Below are 18753 nucleotides of genomic sequence, written 5' to 3'. Positions count from 1 at the left end.
GAGTAGCGTCACTCAGAGAGAAGGGGATCTGTAATATGGTGTGTAGAGTAGCGTCACCCAGAGAGAAGGGGATATGTAATATGGGGTGAAGGGTAGCGTCACCCAGAGAGATGGGGATCTGTAATATGGGGTGTAGAGTAGCGTCACTCAGAGAGATGGGGATCTGTAATATGGTGTGTAGAGTAGTGTCACCCAGAGAGATGGGGATCTGTAATATGGTGTGTAGAGTAGCGTCACCCAGAGAGATGGGGATCTGTAATATGGTGTGTAGAGTAGCGTCACCCAGAGAGATGGGGATCTGTAATATGGTGTGTAGAGTAGCGTCACCCAGAGAGATGGGGATCTGTAATATGGTGTGTAGAGTAGCGTCACCCAGAGAGATGGGGATCTGTAATATGGTGTGTAGAGTAGCGTCACCCAGAGAGATGGGGATCTGTAATATGGTGTGTAGAGTAGCGTCACCCAGAGAGATGGGGATCTGTAATATGGGGTGTAGAGTAGCGTCACTCAGAGAGATGGGGATCTGTAATATGGTGTGTAGAGTAGCGTCACTCAGAGAAATGGGGATCTGTAATATGGTGTGTAGAGTAGCGTCACCCAGAGAGATGGGAATCTGTAATATGGTGTGTAGAGTAGCGTCACTCAGAGAGATGGGATCTGTAGTATGATGTGTAGAGTAGCGTCACTCAGAGAGATGGGGATCTGTAATATGGTGTGTAGAGTAGCGTCACTCAGAGAGATGGGGATCTGTAATATGATGTGTAGAGTAGCGTCACCCAGAGAGATGGGGATCTGTAATATGGTGTGTAGAGTAGCGTCACCCAGAGAGATGGGGATCTGTAATATGGTGTGTAGAGTAGCGTCACCCAGAGAGATGGGGATCTGTAATATGGTGTGTAGAGTAGCGTCACCCAGAGAGATGGGGATCTGTAATATGGTGTGTAGAGTAGCGTCACCCAGAGAGATGGGGATCTGTAATATGATGTGAAGAGTAGCGTCACCCAGAGAGATGGGGATCTGTAATATGGTGTGTAGAGTAGCGTCACTCAGAGAGATGGGGATCTGTAATATGATGTGTAGAGTAGCGTCACCCAGAGAGATGGGGATCTGTAATATGGGGTGTAGAGTAGCGTCACCCAGAGAGATGGGGATCTCAGAGAGATGGGGATCTGTAATATGATGTGTAGAGTAGCGTCACCCAGAGAGATGGGGATCTGTAATATGGTGTGTAGAGTAGCGTCACCCAGAGAGATGGGGATCTGTAATATGGTGTGTAGAGTAGCGTCACCCAGAGAGATGGGGATCAGCGTCACCCAGAGAGATGGGGATCTGTAATATGGGGTGTAGAGTAGCGTCACCCAGAGAGATGGGGATCTGTAATATGGTGTGAAGAGTAGCGTCACCCAGAGAGATGGGGATCTGTAATATGGTGTGTAGAGTAGCGTCACCAGAGAGATGGGGATCTGTAATATGGTGTGTAGAGTAGCGTCACTCAGAGAGATGGGGATCTGTAATATGGTGTGTAGAGTAGCGTCACCCAGAGAGATGGGGATCTGTAATATGGGGTGTAGAGTAGCGTCACTCAGAGAGATGGGGATCTGTAATATGGTGTGTAGAGTAGCGTCACCCAGAGAGATGGGGATCTGTAATATGGTGTGTAGAGTAGCGTCACCCAGAGAGATGGGGATCTGTAATATGGTGTGTAGAGTAGCGTCACCCAGAGAGATGGGGATCTGTAATATGGGGTGTAGAGTAGCGTCACTCAGAGAGATGGGGATCTGTAATATGGTGTGTAGAGTAGCGTCACCCAGAGAGATGGGGATCTGTAATATGGTGTGTAGAGTAGCGTCACCCAGAGAGATGGGGATCTGTAATATGGTGTGTAGAGTAGCGTCACCCAGAGAGATGGGGATCTGTCAGAGAGATGGGGATCTGTAATATGGTGTGTAGAGTAGCGTCACTCAGAGAGATGGGGATCTGTAATATGGTGTGTAGAGTAGCGTCACCAGAGAGATGGGGATCTGTAATATGGTGTGTAGAGTAGCGTCACCCAGAGAGATGGGGATCTGTAATATGGTGTGTAGAGTAGCGTCACCCAGAGAGATGGGGATCTGTAATATGGTGTGTAGAAGAGTAGCGTCACCCAGAGAGATGGGGATCTGTAATATGGTGTGTATAGCGTCACCCAGAGAGATGGGGATCTGTAATATGGTGTGTAGAGTAGCGTCACCCAGAGAGATGGGGATCTGTAATATGGTGTGAAGAGTAGCGTCACCCAGAGAGATGGGGATCTGTAATATGGTGTGTAGAGTAGCGTCACCCAGAGAGATGGGGATCTGTAATATGGTGTGAGAGTAGCGTCACCCAGAGAGATGGGGATCTGTAATATGGTGTGTCACCCAGAGAGAGGGAGCGTCACCCAGAGAGATGGGGATCTGTAATATGGTGTGTAGAGTAGCGTCACCCAGAGAGATGGGGATCTGTAATATGGTGTGTAGAGTAGCGTCACCCAGAGAGATGGGGATCTGTAATATGGTGTGTAGAGTAGCGTCACCCAGAGAGATGGGGATCTGTAATATGGTGTGTAGAGTAGCGTCACCCAGAGAGATGGGGATCTGTAATATGGTGTGTAGAGTAGCGTCACCCAGAGAGATGGGGATCTGTAATATGGTGTGTAGAGTAGCGTCACTCACCCAGAGAGATGGGGATCTGTAATATGGTGTGTAGAGTAGCGTCACCCAGAGAGATGGGGATCTGTAATATGGTGTGTAGGTGTCACCCAGAGAGATGGGGATCTGTAATATGGTGTGTAGAGTAGCGTCACCCAGAGAGATGGGGATCTGTAATATGGTGTGTAGAGTAGCGTCACCCAGAGAGATGGGGATCTGTAATATGGTGTGTAGATAGCGTCACCCAGAGAGATGGGGATCTGTAATATGGTGTGTAGAGTAGCGTCACCCAGAGAGATGGGGATCTGTAATATGGGTGTGTAGAGTAGCGTCACCCAGAGAGATGGGGATCTGTAATATGGTGTGTAGAGTAGCGTCACCCAGAGAGATGGGGATCTGTAATATGAGGTGTAGAGTAGCGTCACCCAGAGAGATGGGGATCTGTAATATGGTGTGTAGAGTAGCGTCACCCAGAGAGAAGGTGATCTGTAATATGGTGTGTAGAGTAGCGTCACCCAGAGAGATGGGGATCTGTAATATGGTGTGTAGAGTAGCGTCACCCAGAGAGATGGGGATCTGTAATATGGTGTGTAGAGTAGCGTCACCCAGAGAGATGGGGATCTGTAATATGATGTGTAGAGTAGCGTCACCCAGAGAGATGGGGATCTGTAATATGGTGTGTAGAGTAGCGTCACCCAGAGAGATGGGGATCTGTAATATGGTGTGTAGAGTAGCGTCACCCAGAGAGATGGGGATCTGTAATATGGGTGTAGAGTAGCGTCACCCAGAGAGATGGGGATCTGTAATATGATGTGTAGAGAGCGTCACCCAGAGAGATGGGGATCTGTAATATGGTGTGTAGAGTAGCGTCACCAGAGAGATGGGGATCTGTAATAGCGTCACCCAGAGAGATGGGATCTGTAATATGGTGTGTAGAGTAGCGTCACCCAGAGAGATGGGGATCTGTAATATGCGTCACCCAGAGAGATGGGGATCTGTAATATGGTGTGTAGAGTAGCGTCACCCAGAGAGATGGGGATCTGTAATATGGTGTGTAGAGTAGCGTCACCCAGAGAGATGGGGATCTGTAATATGGTGTGTAGAGTAGCGTCACCCAGAGAGATGGGGATCTGTAATATGGTGTGTAGAGTAGCGTCACCCAGAGAGATGGGGATCTGTAATATGGTGTGTAGAGTAGCGTCACCCAGAGAGATGGGGATCTGTAATATGGGGTGTGTAGAGTAGCGTCACCCAGAGAGATGGGGATCTGTAATATGTAATCACCAGAGAGATGGGGGTGTGTAGAGTAGCGTCACCCAGAGAGATGGGGATCTGTAATATGGTGTGTAGAGTAGCGTCACCCAGAGAGATGGGGATCTGTAATATGGTGTGTAGAGTAGCGTCACCCAGAGAGATGGGGATCTGTAATATGGTGTGTAGAGTAGCGTCACCCAGAGAGATGGGGATCTGTAATATGGTGTGTAGAGTAGCGTCACCAGAGAGATGGGGATCTGTAATATGGGGTGAGATGGGGATCTGTAGAGTAGCGTCACCCAGAGAGATGGGGATCTGTAATATGGTGTGTAGAGTAGCGTCACCCAGAGAGATGGGGATCTGTAATATGGTGTGTAGAGTAGCGTCACCCAGAGAGATGGGGATCTGTAATATGGTGTGAAGAGTAGCGTCACCCAGAGAGATGGGGATCTGTAATATGGTGTGAAGAGTAGCGTCACCCAGAGAGAGGGGATCTGTAATATGGTGTGTAGAGTAGCGTCACCCAGAGAGATGGGGATCTGTAATATGGTGTGTAGAGTAGCGTCACCCAGAGAGATGGGGATCTGTAATATGGTGTGTAGAGTAGCGTCACCCAGTAATAGAGCGTCACCCAGAGAGGGGATCTGTAATATGGTGTGTAGAGTAGCGTCACCCAGAGAGATGGGGATCTGTAATATGGTGTGTAGAGATAGCGTCACCCAGAGAGATGGGGATCTGTAATATGGTGTGTAGAGTAGCGTCACCCAGAGAGATGGGGATCTGTAATATGGTGTGTAGAGTAGCGTCACCCAGAGAGATGGGGATCTGTAATATGGTGTGTAGAGTAGCGTCACCCAGAGAGATGGGGATCTGTAATATGGTGTGTAGAGTAGCGTCACCCAGAGAGATGGGGATCTGTAATATGGTGTGTAGAGTAGCGTCACCCAGAGAGATGGGGATCTGTAATATGGTGTGTAGAGTAGCGTCACCCAGAGAGATGGGGATCTGTAATATGGGTGTAGAGTAGCGTCACCCAGAGAGATGGGGATCTGTAATATGATGTGAAGGGTAGCGTCACCCAGAGAGATGGGGATCTGTAATATGGTGTAAGCGTCACCCAGAGAGATGGGGATCTGTAATATGGGTGTAGAGTAGCGTCACCCAGAGAGATGGGGATCTGTAATATGGGGTGTAGAGTAGCGTCACCCAGAGAGATGGGGATCTGTAATATGATGTGTAGATAGCGTGTGAGGATCTGTAATATGGTGTGTAGAGTAGCGTCACCCAGAGAGATGGGGATCTGTAATATGGTGTGTAGAGTAGCGTCACCCAGAGAGATGGGGATCTGTAATATGGTGTGTAGAGTAGCGTCACCCAGAGAGATGGGGATCTGTAATATGGTCACCCAGAGAGATGGGATCTGTAATATGATATGTAGAGTAGCGTCACCCAGAGAGATGGGGATCTGTAATATGATGTAGTAGCGTCACCCAGAGAGATGGGGATCTGTAATATGGTGTGTAGAGTAGCGTCACTCAGAGAGATGGGGATCTGTAATATGATGTGTAGAGTAGCGTCACCCAGAGAGATGGGGATCTGTAATATGGGATGTGTAGAGTAGCGTCACCCAGAGAGATGGGGATCTGTAGTGTGTAGAGTAGCGTCACCCAGAGAGAAGGTGATCTGTAATATGGTGTGTAGAGTAGCGTCACCCAGAGAGATGGGGATCTGTAATATGGTGTGTAGAGTAGCGTCACCCAGAGAGATGGGGATCTGTAATATGGGGTGTAGAGTAGCGTCACCCAGAGAGATGGGGATCTGTAATATGGTGTGTAGAGTAGCGTCACTCAGAGAGATGGGGATCTGTAATATGGGGTGTAGAGTAGCGTCACCCAGAGAGATGGGGATCTGTAATATGGTGTGTAGAGTAGCATCACCCAGAGAGATGGGGATCTGTAATATGGGGTGTAGAGTAGCATCACCCAGAGAGATGGGGATCTGTAATATGGGGTGTAGAGTAGCGTCACCCAGAGAGATGGGGATCTGTAATATGGTGTGTAGAGTAGCGTCACCCAGAGAGATGGGGATCTGTAATATGGTGTGTAGAGTAGCGTCACCCAGAGAGATGGGGATCTGTAATATGGTGTGTAGAGTAGCGTCACTCAGAGAGATGGGGATCTGTAATATGGGGTGTAGAGTAGCGTCACCCAGAGAGATGGGGATCTGTAATATGGTGTGTAGAGTAGCGTCACCCAGAGAGATGGGGATCTGTAATATGGTGTGTAGAGTAGCGTCACCCAGAGAGATGGGGATCTGTAATATGGTGTGTAGAGTAACGTCACCCAGAGAGATGGGGATCTGTAATATGGGGTGTAGAGTAGCGTCACCCAGAGAGATGGGGATCTGTAATATGGTGTGTAGAGTAACGTCACCCAGAGAGATGGGGATCTGTAATATGGTGTGTAGAGTAACGTCACCCAGAGAGATGGGGATCTGTAATATGGTGTGTAGAGTAGCGTCACCCAGAGAGATGGGGATCTGTAATATGGTGTGTAGAGTAGCGTCACCCAGAGAGATGGGGATCTGTAATATGGTGTGTAGAGTAGCGTCACCCAGAGAGATGGGGATCTGTAATATGGGGTGTAGAGTAGCGTCACTCAGAGAGATGGGATCTGTAATATGATGTGTAGAGTAGCGTCACCCAGAGAGATGGGGATCTGTAATATGGTGTGAAGAGTAGCGTCACCCAGAAAGATGGGGATCTGTAATATGGTGTGTAGAGTAGCGTCACCCAGAGAGATGGGGATCTGTAATATGGTGTGTAGAGTAGTGTCACCCAGAGAGATGGGGATCTGTAGTATGATGTGTAGAGTAGCGTCACCCAGAGAGAAGGGGATCTGTAATATGGTGTGTAGAGTAGCGTCACCCAGAGAGATGGGGATCTGTAATATGGGGTGTAGAGTAGCGTCACTCAGAGAGATGGGATCTGTAATATGATGTGAAGAGTAGCGTCACTCAGAGAGATGGGGATCTGTAATATGGGGTGTAGAGTAGCGTCACTCAGAGAGATGGGATCTGTAATATGATGTGTAGAGTAGCGTCACTCAGAGAGATGGGGATCTGTAATATGGTGTGTAGAGTAGCGTCACTCAGAGAGATGGGGATCTGTAATATGTGAAGGGTAGCGTCACTCAGAGAGATGGGGATCTGTAATATGGTGTGAAGAGTAGCGACACCCAGAGAGATGGGGATCTGTAATATGATGTAAAGGGTAGCGTCACCCAGAAAGATGGGGATCTGTAATATGATGTGAAGGGTAGCGTCACCCAGAAAGATGGGGATCTGTAATATGGTGTGAAGGGTAGCGTCACCCAGAGAGATGGGGATCTGTAATATGGGGTGTAGAGTAGCGTCACCCAGAGAGATGGGGATCTGTAATATGGGGTGTAGAGTAGCGTCACCCAGAGAGATGGGGATCTGTAATATGATGTGAAGAGTAGCGTCACCCAGAGAGATGGGGATCTGTAATATGGTGTGTAGAGTAGCGTCACCCAGAGAGAAGGGGATCTGTAATATGGGGTGAAGGGTAGCGTCACCCAGAGAGATGGGGATCTGTAATATGGGGTGTAGAGTAGCGTCACCCAGAGAGATGGGGATCTGTAATATGGTGTGTAGAGTAGCGTCACCCAGAGAGATGGGGATCTGTAATATGGTGTGTAGAGTAGCGTCACTCAGAGAGAAGGGGATCTGTAATATGGTGTGTAGAGTAGCGTCACCCAGAGAGATGGGGATCTGTAATATGGTGTGTAGAGTAGCGTCACTCAGAGAGATGGGGATCTGTAATATGGGGTGTAGAGTAGCGTCACCCAGAGAGATGGGGATCTGTAATATGGTGTGTAGAGTAGCGTCACCCAGAGAGATGGGGATCTGTAATATGGTGTGTAGAGTAGCGTCACCCAGAGAGATGGGGATCTGTAATATGGTGTGTAGAGTAGCGTCACCCAGAGAGATGGGGATCTGTAATATGGTGTGTAGAGTAGCGTCACCCAGAGAGATGGGGATCTGTAATATGATGTGTAGAGTAGCGTCACCCAGAGAGATGGGGATCTGTAATATGGGGTGTAGAGTAGCGTCACCCAGAGAGATGGGGATCTGTAATATGGGGTGTAGAGTAGCGTCACCCAGAGAGATGGGGATCTGTAATATGGTGTGTAGAGTAGCGTCAGCTTGAGATGAGGAGAGTTCTTCACCTCTGTTATTCTTGCCCTGCTGGCAAATTGATGATGTCCTGCTATTCATGGTTAATTTACTCACATAGAATCTGAAATCATTTGTAGGCTACTTACTGCTGCTGAGGCACAGCGCTCTAATGTCCATGTCTGTTTGGGAGATGAATAGAAAAGGAGAGAGAGTGGATGGGGACAGGGATGAAAGGTGGCAAAGCTTTTGAAGAGTCTTTTATTCAGGCAGTCTACCTGTCTGTGGACATAGAGTTTATCAGTGGGATTATTACACATTTCTAAAGATGTCCTACTTATGCCCTGGTATCTAATAATGATGTATAGACAAACCCCTTTACATATCATCTTCTCTGACAACCTGACACTACAGTACTGGATACTCAAAAGACGAAAATGAACCAGGAAGGATTTTAAGTTCATTTAAAAAAATGTAATAAAAAAAAGTTTCTGACCAGCAGACGTTTGTAACAGCGAGACAATTCTTCAAATATTGTTTTTTGAATAAAGACTTTTGGTTCAAGTTTTACAACCCAATATTCCCTAGTTAGGGACGGAGTGTGTTGGATCAGTGCTGTATTTTAATTAGACCTTTTTATAGGAGCACCTTAAATAAGACAATTATTTATATCTACATTTCTCTGCTCTGCAAAATAGAGAGAAAGAGAGAGAGGGCCAGAAACAGAGACATAGAGGAATATGTACACTCCCTAGTGGAAGGATACATAGTGGAATATGTACAGTCCCTAGTGGAAGGATACCTAGAGGACTATGTACAGTCCCTAGTGGAAGGATACATAGTGGAATATGTACAGTCCCTAGTGGAAGGATACATAGTGGAATATGTACAGTCCCTAGTGGAAGGATACATAGTGGAATATGTACAGTCCCTAGTGGAAGGATACATAGTGGAATATGTACAGTCCCTAGTGGAAGGATACATAGTGGAATATGTACACTCCCTAGTGGAAGGATACATAGTGGAATATGTACAGTCCCTAGTGGAAGGATACATAGTGGAATATGTACAGTCCCTAGTGGAAGGATACATAGAGGACTATGTACACTCCCTAGTGGAAGGATACATAGTGGAATATGTACACTCCCTAGTGGAAGGATACATAGTGGAATATGTACAGTCCCTAGTGGAAGGATACATAGAGGACTATGTACACTCCCTAGTGGAAGGATAGATAGAGGACTATGTACAGTCCCTAGTGGAAGGATACATAGAGGACTATGTACACTCCCTAGTGGAAGGATACATAGAGGACTATGTACACTCCCTAGTGGAAGGATACATAGAGGACTATGTACACTCCCTAGTGGAAGGATACATAGAGGACTATGTACACTCCCTAGTGGAAGGATACATAGAGGAATATGTACAGTCCCTAGTGGAAGGATACATAGTAGAATATGTACAGTCCCTAGTGGAAGGATACATAGAGGAATATGTACACTCCCTAGTGGAAGGATACATAGTGGAATATGTACAGTCCCTAGTGGAAGGATGCATAGAGGACTATGTACACTCCCTAGTGGAAGGATACATAGAGGACTATGTACACTCCCTAGTGGAAGGATGCATAGTGGAATATGTACACTCCCTAGTGGAAGGATACATAGAGGACTATGTACAGTCCCTAGTGGAAGGATACATAGTGGAATATGTACAGTCCCTAGTGGAAGGATACATAGAGGACTATGTACAGTCCCTAGTGGAAGGATACATAGAGGACTATGTACACTCCCTAGTGGAAGGATACATAGAGGACTATGTACACTCCCTAGTGGAAGGATACATAGTGGAATATGTACACTCCCTAGTGGAAGGATACATAGAGGGCTATGTACAGTCCCTAGTGGAAGGATACATAGAGGACTATGTACAGTCCCTAGTGGAAGGATACATAGAGGGCTATGTACAGTCCCTAGTGGAAGGATACATAGAGGACTATGTACAGTCCCTAGTGGAAGGATACATAGAGGACTATGTACACTCCCTAGTGGAAGGATACATAGAGGACTATGTACAGTCCCTAGTGGAAGGATACATAGAGGGCTATGTACAGTCCCTAGTGGAAGGATACATAGAGGACTATATACACTCCCTAGTGGAAGGATACATAGAGGACTATGTACACTCCCTAGTGGAAGGATACATAGAGGACTATGTACACTCCCTAGTGGAAGGATACATCACTGACGATATGTGAGAAGCCTAATCACATATCGAATTGCAAGATAATTGTGCAGAACAGAACAGACCTGACTGTGTAGGAGACCTGACTGTGCAGGAGACCTGACTGTGCAGGAGACCTGACTGTGCAGGAGACCTGACTGTGTAGGAGACCTGACTGTGCAGGAGACCTGACTGTGCAGGAGACCTGACTGTGTAGGAGACCTGACTGTGCAGGAGACCTGACTGTGTAGGAGACCTGACTGTGTAGGAGACCTGACTGTGCAGGAGACCTGACTGTGCAGGAGACCTGACTGTGTAGGAGACCTGACTGTGCAGGAGACCTGACTGTGCAGGAGACCTGACTGTGTAGGAGACCTGACTGTGCAGGAGACCTGACTGTGCAGGAGACCTGACTGTGTAGGAGACCTGACTGTGTAGGAGACCTGACTGTGCAGGAGACCTGACTGTGCAGGAGACCTGACTGTGTAGGAGACCTGACTGTGTAGGAGACCTGACTGTGCAGGAGACCTGACTGTGCAGGAGTCCTGACTGTGAAGGAGTCCTGACTGTGTAGGAGACCTGACTGTGTAGGAGACTTGACTGTGAAGGAGACCTGACTGTGAAGGAGTCCTGACTGTGAAGGAGACCTGACTGTGAAGGAGTCCTGACTGTGTAGGAGACCTGACTGTGTAGGAGACCTGACTGTGAAGGAGACCTGACTGTGAAGGAGTCCTGACTGTGAAGGAGACCTGACTGTGAAGGAGTCCTGACTGTGTAGGAGACCTGACTGTGTTACAGCATCATCGGATTGAGCTTGTTGTCATTGCAGGCAATCTCAATGCTGTGCATTACAGGGAAGACATCCTCCTCCCTCATGTGGTACCCTTCCTGCAGACTCATCCTGACATGACCTTCCAGCATGACAATGCCACCAGCTATACTGCTCGTTCTGTGCATCATTTCCTGCAAGACAGGAATGTCATATTTCCGCTATGTGGTACCCTTTCTGCCCGGATCTCAATCCCATTGAGCACGTCTGGGACCTGATGGATCGGAGGATGAGGGCTAGGGGCCATTCCCCCCAAGAAATATCCGGGAACTTGCAGGTGCCTTGGTGGAAGAGTGGGGTAACATCACACAGCAAGAACTGGCAAATCTGGTGCAGTCCATGAGGAGGAGATGCACTGCAGTACTTAATGCAGCTGGTGGCCACATCAGATACTGACAGTTCCATTTGTGACCCAGCATCTGATATTCACACGCCATCCATAAGAAACTACATTGAGGAGGTCAGTGACCTTAAACAGATGTGCTTTTTACCTCATACCACATCTCTAGAAGTGGGTCAACAAATATAGCAGCATATTGATCAAATGAAATTGACTGAAATACTGTCCCTGTCAGGTTGTCTGGCATAGCTACGTCAGTCATTTCATTTCTGATGTTTTTCAACTTGTCCAAGGTTGAAATAACATTTGTCAGAAATGTTTTTCTCCACACAGGAGCAGCCAGCGCTAGTGAATTGTGTTCTCCATACAACTTCATAATTAGAAAAACCTGAAAAAACTCATCCAATCTCATCTCCAGCTATCTAACCTTCGAATGTAATTCAATGTTTCTTCAAATTCAATGTCGTCCTGGACCGCTGTTAACTCTGGGTAAAATAATTTCTATAGCTGAAAGTTTAGTTGAAAGTTGAGGAAAGTTGAGAGAGAGAAGAGAGAGGGGGAGGTAGAGAGAGAGAAGAGAGAGGGGGTAGAGAGAGGGAGGTAGAGAGAGGTAGAGAGAGAGGGAGGAGGAGAGAGAGAGAGAGAGAGAGAGAGAGAGAGAGAGAGAGAGAGAGAGAGAGAGAGAGAGAGAGGAAGAGAGAGAGAGAGAGGGGGAGAGAGAGAGAGAGAGAGAGAGAGAGAGAGAGAGGAGAGAGAGAGAGGAGAGAGAGAGAGAGAGGGAGGAAGAGAGAGAGAGAGAGGGGGAGAGAGAGGGTGGGAGGTAGAGAGGTAGAGAGAGAGAGGTAGAGAGAGAGAAGAGAAGAGAAGAGAAGAGAAGAGAAGAGAAGAGAAGAGAAGAGAGAGGGGGAGGTAGAGAGAGAGAAGAGAGAGGGAGGTAGAGAGAGAGACGGAGAGAGAGAAGAGAGAGGGAGGTAGAGAGAGAGAGAGAGAGAGGGAGAGAGAGAAGAGAGAGGGAGGAAGAGAGAGAAGAGAGAGGGAGGAAAAGAGAGAGAGAGAGAGAGAGAGAGAGAGAGAGAGAGAGAGAGAGAGAGAGAGAGAGAGAGAGAGAGAGAGAGAGGGGGAGGTAGAGAGGTAGAGAGAGAGAGGTAGAGAGAGAGAAGAGAAGAGAAGAGAAGAGAAGAGAAGAGAAGAGAAGAGAAGAGAGAGGGGGAGGTAGAGAGAGAGAGAAGAGAGAGGGAGGTAGAGAGAGAGACGGAGAGAGAGAAGAGAGAGGGAGGTAGAGAGAGAGAGAGAGAGGGAGAGAGAGAAGAGAGAGGGAGGAAGAGAGAGGGAGGAAAAGGAGAGAGAGAGAGAGAGAGAGAGAGGAGAGAGGGGGAGGTAGAGAGAGAGAGAAGAGAAGAGAAGGAGGTAGAGAGAGAGAGAGAGGGTGGTAGAGAGAGAGAGAGAGAGAGAGAGAGAGAGAGAGAGAGAGAGAGAGAGAGAGAGAGAGAGAGAGAGAGAGAGAGAGAGAGAGAGAGAGAGACAGAGACAGAGCGCAGAGGTCAGGATCAGCTCCTGCATTTTTCAGCATTTTCTTTAAAAAAAGATAGATTAAGAGTTAGATAAACTTTGACTTTTTGTCTGGAACACATACTAATCAAAACTTAAAACCTACAACCTGATTTTGGACGGAATTACGAAATCACCTGGAAGGTTCACAACTACCAAGGATTTTTACTCTATATAGCAAATTCTCTGGAAAACAACAGAAACCTGAAAACACCATCCAACCTGGAACTGACTTCAACTAGCACTGACGTGTCAAGTGAGAGGTGTCAAAGCCCATTAGCCCAACAATGGCAGGAGAGTGACACAGTCTACCCCAACCAAATGGAGAGGCCTTAGAAGCTCCCTCCCGCTGTTCAGAGGCAATTAAAATACAGTACCCTGTGCATGTAAAGAATGATAAGACAAGAAAAGATTACAAAATGAAGCTCCTTATGGAAAATCAAGAGACACTTTTTGCTGACTATTACAAAAATGGGAACATCAGCAACCTTATCTTCCACACAAACCATCCCCTGGCATGGCACAGTGCTATATTAGCACACTACCCCTCTGTTACGAGAGCGGGGATTAACGAGGGGTGGAAACTCAGAATACTTGATAACGAGGACTCTGAGTAAAGTAATATAAATATCTATAAGTCCGGAACAGTGATGGTACAGAGTAACCCCAAACAGTTTCAGCTGGACTTTCACCTAATCAAAGAATTAGCCCAACAGGAGAAGGGGGACAAACATCTGCCTGGAGGTGACAGCATCCCCTCCCACATATGCCCCCCTAGGCACAACTATGACAACATAACCAACAAAAACAGGTCACAACTCCTGCAGCTCTGTCGCACGCTGGGTATGTACATAGTCAACGGTAGGCTTCGAGGGGACTCCTATGGTAGGTACTACTAGACTACTTTATCACTGACCTCAACCCAGAATCTCTCAGAGCGTTCACAGTCAGTCCACTAACACCCCTATCAGATCACAGCAAAATCACAGTCTACTTAAACAGAACAATACTCAATCATGAGGCATCAAAGCCAAAGGAACTGAGTAACATTAATAAATGCTATAGATGGAAGGAATGCAGTTTGGAAACCTACCAAAAAACAATTAGGCAACAACAAATTCAATCCCTTTTAGACAATTTCCTGGGTAAAACGTTCCACTGTAATAGTGAAGGTGTAAACTTGGCAGTAGAAAATCTTAACAGTATATTTGACCTCTCAGCTTCCCTATCAAATCTAAAAAATCTCAAATAGAAAACCGAAGAAAATTAACAATAATGACAAATGGTTTGATGAAGAATGCAAAAATCTAAGAAAGAAATTGAGAAACCTGTCCAACCAAAAACATAGAGACTCGGAAAACCTGAGTCTACGCCTTCACTATGGTGAATCACTAAAACAATACAGAAATACACTACGGAAAAAGAAGGAACAGCATGTCAGAAATCAGCTCAATGCAATTTAAGAATCCATAGACTCTAACCACTTCTGGGAAAATTGGAAAACACTAAACAAACAACAATACGAAGAATTATCTATCCAAAATAGAGATGTCTGGTTAGACCACTTCTCCAATCTTTTTGGTTCTATAACAAAGAATAAAGAGCAAAAACATATACATGATCAAATACAGATCTTAGAATCAACTGTTAAAGACTACCAGAACCCACTGGATTCTCCAATTACATTGAATGAGTTACAGGACAAAATAAAAACCCTCCAACCCAAAAAGGCCTGTGGTGTCGATGGTATCCTCAATGAAATGATCAAATATACAGACAACAAATTCCAATTGGCTATACTAAAACTCTTTAACATCATACTTAGCTCTGGCATCTTCCCCAATATTTGGAACCAAGGACTGATCACCCCAATCCACAAAAGTGGAGACAAATTTGACCCCAATAACTACTGTGGAATATGTGTCAACAGTAACCTTGGGAAAATCCTCTGCATTATTATTAACAGCAGACTCGTACATTTCCTCAATGAAAACAATGTACTGAGCAAATGTCAAATTGGCTTTTTACCAAATTACTGTACAACAGACCATGTATTCACCCTGCACACCCTAATTGACAACCAAACAAACCAAAACAAAGGCAAAGTCTTCTCATGCTTTGTTGATTTCAAAAAAGCCTTCGACTCAATCTGGCATGAGGGTCTGCTATACAAACTGATGGAAAGTGGTGTTGGGGGTAAAACATATGACATTATAAAATCCATGTACACAAACAACAAGTGTGCGGTTAAAATTGGCAAAAAACACACATTTCTTCACACAGGGTCGTGGGGTTAGACAGGGATGCAGCTTAAGCCCTACCCTCTTCAACATATATATCAACGAATTGGCGCGGGCACTAGAAAAGTCTGCAGCACCCGGCCTCCCCCTGCTAGAATCCGAAGTCAAATGTCTGCTGTTTGCTGATGATCTGGTGCTTCTGTCACCAACCAAGGAGGGCCTACAGCAGCACCTAGATCTTATGCACAGATTCTGCCAGACCTGGGCCCTGACAGTAAATCTCAGTAAGACCAAAATAATGGTTTTCCAAAAAAGGTCCAGTCACCAGGACCACAAATACAAATTCCATCTAGACACTGTTGCCCTAGAGCACACACAAAACTATACATACCTTGGCCTAAACATCAGCGCCACAGGTAACTTCCACAAAGCTGTGAACCATCTGAGAGACAAGGCAAGAAGGGCATTCTATGCCATCAAAAGAAAAATAAATTTCAACATACCAATTAGGATTTGGCTAAAAAATACTTGAATCAGTCATAGAGCCCATTGCCCTTTATGGTTGTGAGGTCTGGGGTCCGCTCACCAACCAAGACTTCACAAAATGGGACAAACACCAAATTGAGACTCTGCACGCAGAATTCTGCAAAAATATCCTCTGTGTACAACGTAAAACACCAAATAATGCATGCAGAGCAGAATTAGGCCGATACCCACTAATTATCAAAATCCAGAAAAGAGCCATTAAATTCTACAACCACCTAAAAGGAAGCGATTCACAAACCTTCCATAACAAAGCCATCACCTACAGAGAGATGAACCTGGAGAAGAGAAGCAAGCTGGTCCTGGGGCTCTGTTCACAAACACAAACACACCCTACAGAGCCCCAGGACAACAGCACAATTAGACCCAACCAAATCATGAGAAAACAAAAAGATAATTACTTAACACATTGGAAAGAATTAACAAAAAAACAGAGCAAACTAGAATGCTATTTGGCCCTACACAGAGAGTACACAGCGGCAGAATACCTGACCACTGTGACTGACCCAAAATTAAGGAAAGCTTTGACTATGTACAGACTCAGTGAGCATAGCCTTGCTATTGAGAAAGGCCGCCGTAGGCAGACATGGCTCTCAAGAGAAGACAGGCTATGTGCTCACTGCCCACAAAATGAGGTGGAAACTGAGCTGCACTTCCTAACCTCCTGCCCAATGTATGACCATATTAGAGATACATATTTCCCCCAGATCACAAAGAATTTGAAAACAAATCCAATTTTGAAAAACTCCCATATCTACTGGGTGAAATTCCACAGTGTGCCATCACAGCAGCAAGATTTGTGACCCGTTGCCACGAGAAAAGGGCAACCAGTGAAGAACAAACACCATTGTAAATACAACCCATATTTATGCTTATTTATTTTATCTTGTGTCCTTTAACTATTTGTACATTGTATATATATATATATAATATGACATTTGTAATGTCTTTACTGTTTTGAAACTTCTGTATGTGTAATGTTTACTGTTCATTTTTGTTGTTTTTCACTTTATATATTCACTTTGTATGTTGACTACCTCACTTGCTTTGGCAATGTTAACAGATGTTTCCCATGCCAATAAAGCCCTTGAATTGTATTGAATTGAATTGAATTGAGAGAGAGAGAGAGAGAGGAGAGAGGGAGGGAGGTAGAGAGAGAGAGAGAGAGAGAGAGAGAGAGAGAGAGAGAGAGAGAGAGAGGGAGAGAGACAGAGAGAGAGAAGAGAGAGGGAGGTAAGAGAGAGAGAGAGAGTGTGCCTCTGTGTGTGTCTGTCTCCCCTCTCTCTCCCTCTCCCTCTCTCTCTCTCTCTCTCTCTCTCTCTCTCTCTCTCTCTCTCTCTCTCTCTCTCCCTCCCTCCCTCCTCTGGTACCCCACCATGAGACATGTGGTGAATTATATTATATTCTCTCTCTCTCTCCTTGCCTCTCTCTCCTTGCATCTCTCTCTCTCTGTCTCTCTCTCTCTCTCCCTCCCTCCCTCCCTCCCTCCCTCCCTCCCTCCCTCCCTCCCTCCCTCCCTCCCTCCCTCCCTCCCTCCCTCCTCTAGTACCCCACCATGAGACATGTGGTGAATTATAAAAACAGCGCATGGTACCGGGCTAACGCTAAGGGAACCTCCCGCTGTGACTGTTACGATCCACCAGGAACAACCTTCCAATCCAACGGCCACAGAGGCAGCAAGTAGCGTCTGTGCAGACGGGTGACAATAGGGCTGAGTAGTCGTGGAATATTCCAGAAGGTAACACCTCTGCCTCATTCTTTGCCTGCTAGTCCTCGTCCATAAAGCTGCTTCAGTCTCTATTTGTTCCATGACATTGTACTGGCTAAATGTAACAGCCGAACACAATGCACATTCACAATGACATTGTGAATGTGCACAGCCCGGCATCATTTGGCATATCCAGGTTAGGTTGGGAATATCAGTCCCAGAGCACCAGACCATTATCTCACATCAAAAGGAAATTAACAAAAACTGCCTCTCCTCCTTTCCCATCTCTCTCTCTCTCTCACTCTCTCTCTCTCTCTCTCTCTCTCTCTCTCTCTCTCTCTCTCTCTCTCTCTCTCTTTCTCTCTCTCTGTCTCTCTCTCTCTCTCTCTCTCTCTCTCTCTCTCTCTCTCTCTCTCTCTCTCTCTCTCTCTCTCTTTCTCTCTCTCTCTCTCTACCTACCTCTACCTGTCTCTCCCTGTCTCTCTCTCTACCTACCTCTACCTGTCTCTCCCCCTCTACCTCTCTCTCTCTCTCTCTCTCTCTCTCTCTCTCTCTCTACTCTCTCTCTCTCTCTCTCTCTCTCTACCTCTCTCTCTCTCTCTCTCTCTCTCTCTCTACTCTCTCTCTCTCTACCTCTCTCTCTCTCTACTCTCTCTCTCTCTCTCTCTCTCTCTCTCTCTCTCTCTCTCTACCTCTCTCTCTCTACCTCTCTCTCTCTTTACCTCTCTCTCTCTCTCTCTACCTCTCTCTCTCTCTCTCTCTCTCTCTCTCTACCTCTCTCTCTCTTTACCTCTCTCTCTCTTCTACCTCTCTCTCTCTTTACTCTCTCTTTCTCTCTCTCTCTCTCTCTCTCTCTCTCTCTCTACCTCTCTCTCTCTTTACCTCTCTCTCTCTCTCTCTACCTCTCTCTCTTTACCTCTCCCTCCCTTCCCTTCTTCTGTTCTTTCTCTCCTTCCCTCGCCGTCCGCTAACAGCATGTGTTATTATAAGCGACTACAGTATAGACCTGCAGGTCTTGTCTAGGTGCTGAGTGTAAAACCGGTTCCCGGACTCCCAGCGAATATTTACACTGGACAATTCACGCAAATCACGCCTCAAAAAAAAAACAAGCGGGAAAGATGACTCCTAGTAAACGCCGCTTTCTCTCGTTCTTTCCCATCTTCTTCACTTCCTCTTCCTCTTTCATAAACATGCCTCGG

The sequence above is a fragment of the Oncorhynchus keta genome, chromosome 17, assembly GCF_023373465.1.
Source record: "Oncorhynchus keta strain PuntledgeMale-10-30-2019 chromosome 17, Oket_V2, whole genome shotgun sequence".
Taxonomy (NCBI): Eukaryota; Metazoa; Chordata; class Actinopteri; order Salmoniformes; family Salmonidae; genus Oncorhynchus; species Oncorhynchus keta.
Note: the sequence above shows the minus strand (reverse complement) of the source record.